Source organism: Bison bison, unplaced genomic scaffold (assembly GCF_000754665.1).
Source record: "Bison bison bison isolate TAMUID 2011002044 unplaced genomic scaffold, Bison_UMD1.0 scf7180017864228, whole genome shotgun sequence".
Classification (NCBI taxonomy): domain Eukaryota; kingdom Metazoa; phylum Chordata; class Mammalia; order Artiodactyla; family Bovidae; genus Bison; species Bison bison.
In genome coordinates, this window is record NW_011494800.1 from 2,384,938 (window position 1) to 2,397,539 (window position 12,602).

A 12,602-nucleotide genomic window follows, 5' to 3' on the forward strand; every position below is an offset into this window, starting at 1 on the left:
AACCTCTAATTTTACGTCTAACCTTGTGTTCCCCCACCAAACACACAAAGAGAAAGCATGTCTTTTTATGACAAGGCTTCTATCTGCCTTCTGGATCTTGTTCTGCTCTTTGGGGGGTTTGGTCTGGTGTTACAAGTCTTTCCTCTTTGCTTTTTCCCCTTAATCTATAAATAAATTTAAGTTACCTTGCTTTGGAAGGCAACAGTAACAGAAGTTAATAACTTCTGTAATTTTGATCCTACAAAGACCAACTTCTGACCTTTCCAGCCATCCTCTCTCTCTCTCTCTCTATATATATATATATGTGTATATACACACACATATATAGGCTACACTGTGTAGCATGTGGAATCTTAGTTCCCCAATGAGGGATAGAATCCATGCCCACTGCAGTGGAATCTCAGAGTCTTAACCATTGGACCAGGGAAGTCTGCAACCTCTCTATATTAACTTCTTATCCCAGTGGAAACTGGCTTCTACCACCACTAGATTCACTGAAATTATTTTATCAAGGACCCTATTAACCACTTTATTACTAAATCCAGTGGACATTTTTTCAATACTTGCTCCCCTTGACCTTCTGTTGGATTTGGCAAAGTTAATCACTTCCTTTGAATTGTATTAATATAAGTATTTCAAATATATGTGTTCAAATATAAAGCACATATAAAGATATGAGACATTTGTTACTTATTATCCAAATTAAACAGATATAGATGTATATATTTTGCCATGTTTTCTTGAACGCTATCTTATTGAAAATATAAATAAAATATTAAATGTAAGAGATAATTAAAAATTATCATCCTTTCCCCAAATCTTCCTCTCCAGGAGTAACATATAACCTAAAGTGACATATTCTAGCCAATCCTTCCTTTTCAAAATACTATCACTCTTTCTTCATTCTCACACAGTTTGATTACTAGTTTTTAGAATGATTTTTGGGCTCCACTTCCATCAGTATTTTCCTACTGCAAGTATTCCTTACAAAAGATTTCCTAGAAGAGGTTCTGTCTTTGGCTCTCTTCTGTTTCCACTGTCCAAACTTTCTTTGAGTTATTTTCTTCCATCCCCATGGTTTCAAAAAGTATCTCTCGCGAGTTATAAATCAGATATCTGAAACTCTACTTAAAATCTTCTTTTATATAGTTTACATATAAGTGTAAGTGACTTTGTTTTCTAAACCTTTGGGAATTTGAATCTTCCCTATGCCTGAATACACAGGAGGTTTTCTCCAAAAGGTATTTTTAAATGACTAAACTCATGTATGGATGAGCTGAGGTTATGAAGTCTTCAGTTTGTTTCATCCGATATAATAGACACTACTCACAGCCTGTAGATAAATTAGATTAGAATTAAAATAAGTAAAACTAAACATTTATTTTCTCAGACTTTCTAGCTATGTTTCAAGTGTTCAACAGCCACATGTGGCTAGTGGACAGTGAAGCTTCATAGACATTTTCCATGATCTAAGAGAGATCTATGAAACAGTACTGCTTAAGATTAAACTGACAGGAATATGAATAGCAAAGAAGAGAAAGGAAAAGGTAGTTCTAGTAAGAAATAGGAGCAAAAAGAGAGGAGGAAGTTGCATTATGTTTTCTAGATGTAACGATTAATTGATAAATTGATGGCTATAGGAAATGCCAAGCTATGCAGAGGTCAAGATGAGAGATTATTAATTGTTGCTGTTGTTGTTGATACTGTTGAGCATGAGATTTTACAGTGGTACATCCTAGAGAATATTTCTTAAGTCACTGCCACAGTATCGAAAACTTTGTTCCATACCTTGATTTAATATCAGGAGACATTTCTTCATAAATTTTTCTTTTTCTGCAACTATTTAAAGAATAGCTCTAAATAATGTTGGATTCTTATTTTCTTTATGCTACCTTATAATTAGAATAGATTAATTTTGTGAAAATCAATTGTTTCCATAGTTTTTTTTTTTTACACCATTTAAAAGTGGGTTTTCCCCCTGTGGGTTAAATTTACCACTAAGAACGAAGCATAATGATAATGGGGAGATGTACAAAAGTTATCAATCATTTGAATTTTTCAAATGTTTCCCATAAAGACATCCAAGGAATTTTAAATTTCCTCCTAGAATGATATGACACTGACTCCCACTTTAACAACACTGCTCCTTAACTGGGCTTCCCTGGTGGCTCAGACAGTATAGAATCTGCCTGCAATGTCTCCTTAAATGCTTCAGTACATGTAAGACCACTATACTTTACACTATAAATGGTCATTCAGGGACTTGTACAAATATATATATTAAGAGTGATGGATTGTTAGGGCTCATATTTTGTTTTAATTGAGTACAGCTGTTAGCACTTGTCCAGTAATTGACTAGTTAGGTCATATGAATATAAAGATGTTCTTCTCCCATACAACTAAGCCTGGCTTTAATGCTAAAACCTTGAGCAGGATATTGAATAAAGCTCTACTTTAAGAGATCTTTGATATCTCATGTTCACCCAAGAACATTAAATATACAGAATTCTGTCCAATGACTTAAAACTGACTTGCATTTTTCTCTTTTATATATTAACCTCATATCACATACTAATCAACAAATTTTTCTGAAATATTTAGCCATTTAACTTTTCTTCAAGTTTTAGAATTTTAACTAGTCATAGAACAACAGATTTCTTTAACTTCAGGTGGATATCTACTGGATATCTACTCCTCTATTATCACCTGTGTTTTCCTCACAAAACTTTATGCATTCTTTGGATTCTTTGGTAATTTTTTATGTTCTTGTAGCATTTATATTGTTTGGTGGGTTTTATTTTTGTGTTATTTTTATTTTCATCCCCAAATTTATGTCATTGTTTTTTGGGAGACAGTGAGTCTTTTGATTATTTTAATGAGCATAATTTAATCATATACAAAGTTTCTAAACCTTGGTTTATTGATGATTTGTTACACCTGTGTAAATACCACTGAAAGTAAGGAACTGATTCTCAAATATTTTCATATATCAAAAATCTATGGGAGGGCTTATTAAAACACAGGTTGCTGGGTCCACTTTCAGAATTTCTATTTTTGTTTCAGTAGGTCTGAAGGTGGCCCCAAGGATTTGCATGTTCAACTCAACCTTTTTGTGTATATCTGTATTGATATCTAAATTGTATGTTTGTGAATCTTTATGTGCATTTATTTCTATTTTTATTTCTATGATGAAAATCATAGTGTATGTACATTTTATAACCTAACGTTTTACAACAAATACATATATATGTATATATATGTGTATATACTTGTGTATACTTGTGTATATACTTGTGTATATACTTGTGTATACTTGTGTATATACTTGTGTATACTTGATATACACAACAGTATATGTGTATATACACAAAATATATATATATATATATATATAGTGCCAATTGGTGATTGACTCAAAATCCTCTAGCAGTGTCCTTCAGACTTGCAATGGGAAACTTGAAAGCTGCTGCTGCTGCTGCTGCTGCTAAGTCACTTCAGTCGTGTCTGACTCTGTGCAACCCCATAGACGGAAGCCCACCAGGCTCCCCCGTCCCTGGGATTCTCCAGGCAAGAACACTGGAGTGGGTTGCCATTTCCTTCTCCAATGCATGAAAGTGAAAAGTGAAAGTGAAGTCGCTCTACAGTTTAGAATTAGGAATTTGTATGGTGGGTGTGGCCAATTGACTAGAGACAAAGAATCTGAGAACGTTCAGCCATTCAAAATTATTAGAAAAGAGATCTCTATTGAGATGAGGAAAACAGAATTTTTTCACATGTGTTTCAATAAATTGGATTTATCTGAAATTAAAATAGTTTTCAAATGCCATCATGAGAATTAGTGTAATTTCAATTTAGTTCCATTCTCATAGTGTGTTGTTGCTCAGTCACTCAGTTGTTTCTAACTCTGCAACCCCATGGACTGCAGCACACCAGGCTTCCCTGTCCTTCACTATCTCCCAGAGTTTGCTCAAACTCATGTCCATTGAATTGGTGATCCCATCCAAGTATCTCACCCTCTGTTGACCCCTTCTCCTCCTGCCTCAATTGTTCCCAGCATCAGAATCTTTTTAGTTTAAGCAGTTACTTGAAATAGATTTATTTTGAGAAAATATTTTCATAGGCCTAATTCCTAAATTCATTCCGTATATTATGGAGGGAAGAAGAATAGTGCTCTCCCCACCCACAGATATCTGGGAATGAATGAATATAGTACCCTACATGTCAAAAAAATTATAAATATCATTTAAGACTTAGATCTTTGAAATGAGATTATTTTGCATTTTCTAGGTGGCCTGGTCTAATCATTCATTAAAATGGAAGAGAAAGGCAAAAAGTAGGTCAAGAGATGCAAAGTGAGAAAACTCTGACCTGCCATTGCTGGCTTTGAAGATGGAAGAAGGGAGCCATGAACCAGGGAATGTGGGAGGCCCATAGAAACTGGGAATGACATCAGCCGACACGCCAGGAATAAACGAGACCTCAGTCCTGTAACTTCAGAGAAACGGATTCTCTCGTATACTCTCCTTAGGAATGCAGTCAGACTTCTGATGCCCCCGAACAGTAAGATGATGTTAGTACATTTGTACTGCTTAAAGAAGAGAGAGTTGTAATTTGTTACAATAGCATCAGAAAATTAGGGAGATAAGCTTCATGAAAGGTGAGGATAATGTTTCTGTCTTTTTCAGTGCAGCAAATAAGAGGCCAATCAAATGCCTGGTATGTAGACAGTAGTCAGCAAATATCTATAGATTTAACTAATTAAACCCCATACATTATTCTCATGTATTTTGGCTTTACTCAGTAAGGGAAATCATCTCACTCAATTTTAGGAGAGAAATAGAATTTACTGATTAAATTCTGACTCTAACTAGCTTAAAAAATGCAAATAAAACCTTGGAAAAAAAGTAATTTCTTATGTAATTAGCTAAATATAACTGTATGAATGGGAAGGTTGGACCCTTCCAATGTAATGTTTTATCTCATTTTATTTGATTAGGAAAATTATGAAACAGCATGAAATGCATTACTATACTAATGTAGCCTCTAAACTGTGAATCTCATTGTAACTATGGCCTTGAGGTCTTTTAAGGTTGAACCTGAATGAACAAGTTAAAGTAGTTTAAAAGAATGCTCATTCACATGCACACACACACACACACACACACACACTCATAAGTATGATAATTACACTCTTGCAGAGGAAAGCTTAACCTTTGTGCTACAATCAGAATAAAAAAAGGAAATGGCACATCAGTCAATTTGTAAAAATGCTAAAAGTAGTCAAGCCACTTGAATGTTGCAGCAATTCCAAAAATGCTTAACTGTGTAATTTGGAAGATGGATGTTGGTGATGGTAGCACAACATTATGAATGTATTTAATACCAGTGAATTATATACTTTAAAATACTTAAGATGGTAAACTTTATCTTATGTGTATTTTAGCACAATAAAAAATAATTGAAAATATATGTGGAGTAGAGTACCTGTTAGCAGTCCCACTGGAGGATTCTTAAACACTCTGCCCATTGCATTTTGGTATTGGAGATGCCAAGGAAAATACAATGCAGTTGAGTGCTGGGTGAAATAACTCTACTTACAGAGAAGAGAGAGAGCAAGATCGGCCTCAGTGGCGGACAGTCTGCCAAGACGGCGGGTCTCTCCCTGAGGCACCCTCTTTGTGATAAGGCAACAGAGAAACCCAGGAGACTCACCTGCAAGCTTTTCATGTTCTAAGCAGTCTGCCTTCTTTCCACCTTTCAGAGGCTTTCAGAGGTTTTCTTTGTTGTTGTTGCTGTTATTGCTGTTTGTTAGGTCCAGGGGTTTGTGATAAGGGGAACATGGGAGAAATGGGACCACTCAGTCTTAAAGGAGCTAGAAGTCTGAATAATCCTTACAAGAGCCTATTATTTGCCAGACACTCTGTTATTTTATGTTCTACTTATGGTGGCTCAGACAGTAAAGAATCCACCTGCAATGCAGGAGACCTGGGTTCAATCCCTGGGTTGGGAAGATTCCCTGGAGAAAGAATGGCAAACCACTCCAGTATTCTGTCCTGGAGAATTCCTTGGGCAGAGGAGCCTGGCGGGCTACAGTCCACGGGGTCACAAAGAGTCAGACAGGACTGAGGGACTAATGCTCAGTACTTTGTTGCTAAGCAATTAGGACTGAAGAAGAAAGGAGGGAGAAAGGGAGGGAGGAAGAGAAGGAGGGAAGAAGGGTAGGGATGGAGGGAGGATACTACTCATCTTCCGAGTCTCTGCAAGAACTTCACAGCTTTCCCTAATGACTCAGCCTAGGTTTGTTGTTGTTTACTTGTGTCTGACTCTTTGCAACTTCATGGACTGTAGCCCACCAGCCCTTGGGACTTCCCAGGCAAGAAAACTGGAGTGGGCTGCCATTTCCAGCCTAGGTTAGCCCCTTCCCATTACAAACTCTTCCAGCACTTTATATGACTCATGACTTGCAACATTTTGTTCAGACCTGTCTCCTCTTGCCAATGAGATTGCTGAGACCAATTTGTCCTTCCCGCTGCAGTATCCCATCACCCAGCAGAGAGGCCAGCACGAGGTAGGCACCTACCCGTCTTCATTAATTATGTTAATGAGTGTGCAATTTCCCTTCTCTCTGGCTTTGTTCTTATCATTGTTTTTCATCCCTGGTACAGTTGCTGTTGGAGTTCTGACTTTCCTGATCAGTTTTTGGCTCCTTTCTCCTGGCAACAGAACGATCTCCTGACCTCAGGCATGGTTTGCACTGATCTAGTAAGGGGTAGGGAAGGGGAAGTCTTTACATTTCTGACTGCTCAGTGCACCTAACCTCCTCTACTCCCAGGGACTCCACGATGTCATTTCTACTATTCTCCAGGTGCTATCAGAAAATCAGGATGTTATGAGCGTCTGGCTTCACCCTAAACAGCACTGTCCTTTACCTGCTTTGTGTAAGTCAAGGGGTACAGTGAAGAGAAAAACATGGATATCAAAACAGAATAAATACCTGAAACAGTTTCATTATCACAGAGTCAAAATGTAAAATATAAATCTAGTTGCTCAGTTTTCCATTGTGAAGGGTCACTTCACCATACAATCTTTAGAAATTAAAACCAAGACTCTGAATTAATTATCCTTTCACTGTGTTGGGTTTTCTTTCCTTTCTCGTTCAACATTAACTGCCTCTGAAATTATGTTAAAGCAATGATCTCTATCGTAATGTCCTTCAGCTGGCCCTGAAAGCAATTTCCTATGAAAACCTCCTTTTTTTTCCCTAGGAAACATCTCAACCTTCTTAACCTCATCATTTTTATGTCATTTTGTTTTGTTTTGTTTATACTTAGAGGATATTACAATTTTATGTGGCTTCACTTATCTGTGACTTAGACTAAAGTCATGTTTTGCAACAAATAGAATGATTTAAAAGTATTTTGCTCCCTCAGGAAGGCCGTTAATGTACATGGGAAATTGTGTGGCAGCAAAATGAGATACTCTCCGTGGTACAGAGTTTATCTAGGGTTGCCCATATAAAACAGGCCTCATTTAGCATTAAATCTCATTTTATGTGATCAGGGTTTATTTTCCAATGGGCTACTCAGGATTCATGTGGTAAGACTGCTTTTTACTGAGCATCCTGAGAAGGCTGTCTCTATCTCTCTCCACTCAAGTTGCTTACACCTCAATTTCACACTTTAATTTGCTAAGTTTTGGCCCAATTAGCACTGAATATATTGTGTGCTGCCAGTACATATTTATTAAATAAAAACAATGAACAACACATGTCAAAGTGCTTCGGAAAATTATAAAGTAATAAGCACACATTATTAATGTCTTCAGGTGATTTGCCTGGTTATCATTAAACACGCTGAAAAAATCATTGTCTGATGTCATATTGCTTCACATGAATAATCAAGGATATCTTTAGGACTGTGGGGCACTTAAGAGTTCATATTATGAGTCATTTTTAGCATCTTTCCCCAGAAAGGATGGTGTGTGTTTGTGTACGTGCATAACTACATAAAGTCACAAAAATTATGAGCAACATGAAAACTATTCCTAGTTAATGTAAAGAATTTCATAATTATTCCTAAAAACTCAAGATTGATTGGTATATAATGTTGTATTTTAGGGGAAATCCAGCTGGAAAATCTGATCCCTTTTATTTCTAATATTTTAGAGTTTATCAATTTTATTGATGTCATGTTCAAGATTACTACTTGAACAATATTTTAAGTAGATATTAGTTTTAATAACATTAAAATCATTCTCCTTTCTTAAAAATTTTTTTTTATTCTGTGAAGAAAACAACTAACAGGTGAGGATATCTATATATTTAAGATCTATAGATTAAGATCTATATATTTAGGTTGCTGCTACTGCTAAGTTGCTTCAGTCATGTCCCACCAGGCTCCTCTGTCCCTGGGATTCTCCAGGCAAGTGGGTAGCCATTGCCTTCTCCAATATATTTAGGTTGGTGCAAATGTATTTCTGGTTTCAGACCATGAATTTTAAATCATTATAACTAGGCTCAAATATATCTTTATTAATCAAAATAGGAACCATTGCAATCAACACATTTTTGCCAATGAGAAATCAGTTTGTTTATTCCTGCAGCATAAAAATCTGTGCTTCAGGGTTTGATGAACTCTTGGAAAGCATTTTCTGCATTCTGCTGGTTGTGGAAGTGTTTTTTTTCCCTGTAAAAAGTTTTTGAGATTCTTGAAGAAGTGGTAGTTGGTTGTCAAGAGGTCAGGTGAATATGGCAGAATAGACAAAACTTTGTAACCCAATTCGTTCAACTTCTGAAGTGTTGAATGTGCCATGTGTGGTTGGGCATTATCATGGAAAAGAATTGACATCTTTCTGTTGACCAATGCCGTCTGCAGGTAGTGAAGTTTTTGGTACATCTCATTGATTTGCTGAGCATACTTCTCAGATGTAATGGTTTCACTGGGATTCTGCAAGCTGTAGTGGATCAGACGGGCAGCAGACAACCAAACAATGACCATAACCTTTTTTTTTTTGGTGCAAGTTTGGCTTCAGGAAGTGCTTTGGAGCTTCTTCTAGTCCAGTCACTGAGCTGGTCATCACCACTTGTTGTATAAAATCCACTTTTCATTGCATGTCACAATCATGTTGAGAAATGGTTCATTGTGTAGAATAAGGGAAGACACTTCAAAATATTTTTTTTTTTAATTTTCAGTCAGCTCATGAGGCACTCACTTATCAAGCTTTTTCACCTTTCCAATTTGCTTCAAATGCTAAATGACCATAGAATGGTCAGTGATGAGTTCTTCAGGAACTTCTCATGTAGTTGTAAGAGGATCAGCTTCAATGATTGCTCTCAATTGGACATTGTCAACTTCTGATGGTCAGTATGCTCCTTGTCTGCGAGTCTCCTGTCTCCTTTGCAAAACTTCTTGAACCACCACTGCACTGTACATTCATTAGCAGTTCCAGGGCCAAATGTGTTGTTGATGTTGCAAGTTGTCTCTGGTGCTTTATGACCCATTTTAACTGGAAAAAGAAAATTGCTGGAATTTGCTTTTGTCTAACATTAATTCTCTAGTCTAAAATAAATATAAAATACAAAGCAAGTAATACATCACTAGCAAAAAAAAAACCATAAACTGAGAAATGTGCATTAAAATCATGTACAACATAACCACTTTCTTTAAAAATGAATTCCAATATCAAAGGCAAATTTCAACAGTGCAAAAACCGCAATTACTTTTGCACCAACCTAATACTATTACCTCAAATCCATTCATCAGTTTTGGAATGGCCACTCCTCAATATTTCTGCTAATTTTCAGAGGCTTATTTTTTATATTAAGTTGAGGGAACGCTTTGCTTTTCTTGAGTTTGGCCAACTTCCTCAAGTGACAGAAAATGTGAGTTAGTAGACAATTGAAATGGAAGGGTTTACATTGCAGGAATGCCTGCCATTTAAAGTGGAATAGGAAGGATTCTCAAAATAGCATTCTTAAAAACATAAAAACTTCCTCTGTCATTTTCTCAATTGATCCTCTCACCTCCTGTAAAATTGCTCAGCCTCCTCTCTCTCTTCTTTTTTTCTCTATTTTATTTCCCTTCAATTTGGGGTGGGAGGGGTAAGTGGAGATTCCCACCAAGATTTGATTTAGGCAGAGAAATTCAGTGTTGTCCAGCCTCTATGGCAAAACTGAGATCTGAGATTCACTTCACATGGAGGAACTGAGCTGAAGCTATGAATGCGTAACTTGCAAGAGCCCCTTCTGGTTGAATTACATTCTTAGACTAAGGCTGTCATGCTCTTTAGTTCTCTACAAAGAGGGGTGGAAAGGCAGTTTAATTTTCCAGCTACCCAGGTGCCTAAGCAAATGAGTATAAGATATTTTTAATTTCCTGGTGTTTCTTTTAAGAATCTTATGATTGACTTGGAATATATCGATTCAATGGACATAAGTTTGAGCAACCTCCCAGAGATAGTGGAGCACATGGAAGCCCGATGTGCTACAGTACACAGGGTTGCAAAGAGTCAGACACGACTCAGCAACTGAACGACAATATTATTTATCAGTGTTCCTTGAAAAATATGTGAACAATCTTACACAGATTAAAGAACAGAGGCTCTTTCTGTACTCTGCACAGGTCTACCTCCTTCCATTTTTGCCTTCTGAAGCTTACTCTCCATCAAGAAGCTAGAGTCTTTTTTTTTTCAAGTATAAAGCAGAACATATCACTATTTTGCTCAAATCCTCCAAGAGCTGGCTTCCCATCACAGAGTATAATCATACATCCATACATGTCCTTGCAAGCCCTGCATGCTGATTTCCCACTCCCCCATCTTCTTCTCTCACACACTCTCTCTTCAGCCCCTCTACCTTTCTTCATTCAACTTCTTGTTCTTTGTTATTGCTCAGTAGCCAAGTCATGTCCAGCTCTTTGTGACCCCATGGACAGCAGCAAATTGGGCTTCCCTGCCTTTCACTATCTCCCAGAGTTTGCTCAAACTCATGTCCATTGAGTTGGTGATGCCATCCAACCATCTCGTCCTTGTTCTTACCAAGCTCATTTCTGTCTCAGGACCTGGGAATGTGCTCTTTCTTGTGCCTGGAATCCTTACCCCCTCAGAGAGACTTTCAATGACCACCTCAACTATAAATCTTTTTAACTGTTTTTGTGTCATTCTGTTTTATTTTCTTCCCAGCACATGATATATATACACATGTATATACATAGATATATATCATGTATATATATTTGATACTTCACTGAGAGCATCTCTCTAGATGTCCCCTTGTTTATTTTCTATTTTCTCATTTGAATATAAAGTAGGGAACTTTCTCTTCTATTTCTCCAACACCCAGAATGGGCTTTTAATAAATTATAACATAATATTATACAGGGCTCTTTTGGTTTCAGTTGCAGCAGAAGCCTCAGGACTTCAGAATAACACTAGGCACAGCATCCTAGTGTGCATCATAGCAGCTCTTCTGGACATGATACACTGCTATTGTGAAACTGGTTGCACAATAGTCCTTTGGTATGTGCCATGCTAAGTCGCTCAGTTGTGTCTGACTCTTTGCAACCCTATGGACTGTAGCCCACCAGGCTTCTCTGTCCACGGGATTCTCCAGGCAAGAATACTGAAGTGGGTTGCCATGCTCTCCTCCAGGGGATCTCCCTGATCCAGGGATCAAACTTGCATCTCTTATGTCTCCTGCATTGCCAGACAGGTTCTTTACCACTAGCACCACCTGGGAATGCTTTGGTATGCATGGGGAATTGATACTAGGACACTCCACCCCCCATGGATACCAAACTCTTCTTATACAATGACACGGTATTGTCATTTACCCTCTACATCTGCACTTCTGCATCTGCAGATTCAACCAATGAGAACCTGTGAGTATGAAGGGCCGATTATACTGACATTAGCTAATCATACCTAGACAGCATATTAAAAAGCAGAGACATTAGTTTGCCAACAAAGGTCCATCTAGTCAAAGCTATGTTTTTTCCAGTAGTCATGTATGGATGTGAGAGTTGGACTATAAAGAAAGCTGAGTGCTGAAGAATTGATGCTTTTGAACTGTGGTGTTGGAGAAGACTCTTGAGAGTCCCTTGGACAGCAAGATCAAACCAGTCCATCCTAAAGGAAATCAGTCCTGAATATTCATTGGAAAGGACTGATGCCGAAGCTGAAACTCTAATACATTGGATACCTCCAATACCTGACGCTGGGAAAGATTGAAGGTAGGAGGAGAAGGGGACACAAGAGGATGAGATGGTTGGTTGGCATCACTGGCTCAATGGACATGAGTTTGAGTAAACTGCAGGAGTTGGTGATGGACGAGGAGGTGGCATGCTGCAGTCCATGGGGTCGCAAAGAGATGGACATGACTGAGCAACTGAAATGAACTGAACTGAATGTGAGGGTAAGGCTTAAGCATTCAGATTGGCAATGAGAGACTTGGGTAGAGGCCAGACCCCAGAGCTCTAGGCATAGGAGTGAGACACCCTGGAAAGACAGGGGGTACATGGGCAGGGCAAAGTACTGTAACAAAATTATTCAAAATAGTACTCATTTGAATCTTTAAAAGTAACAGAAAAAAATAGAAATGTGTATGG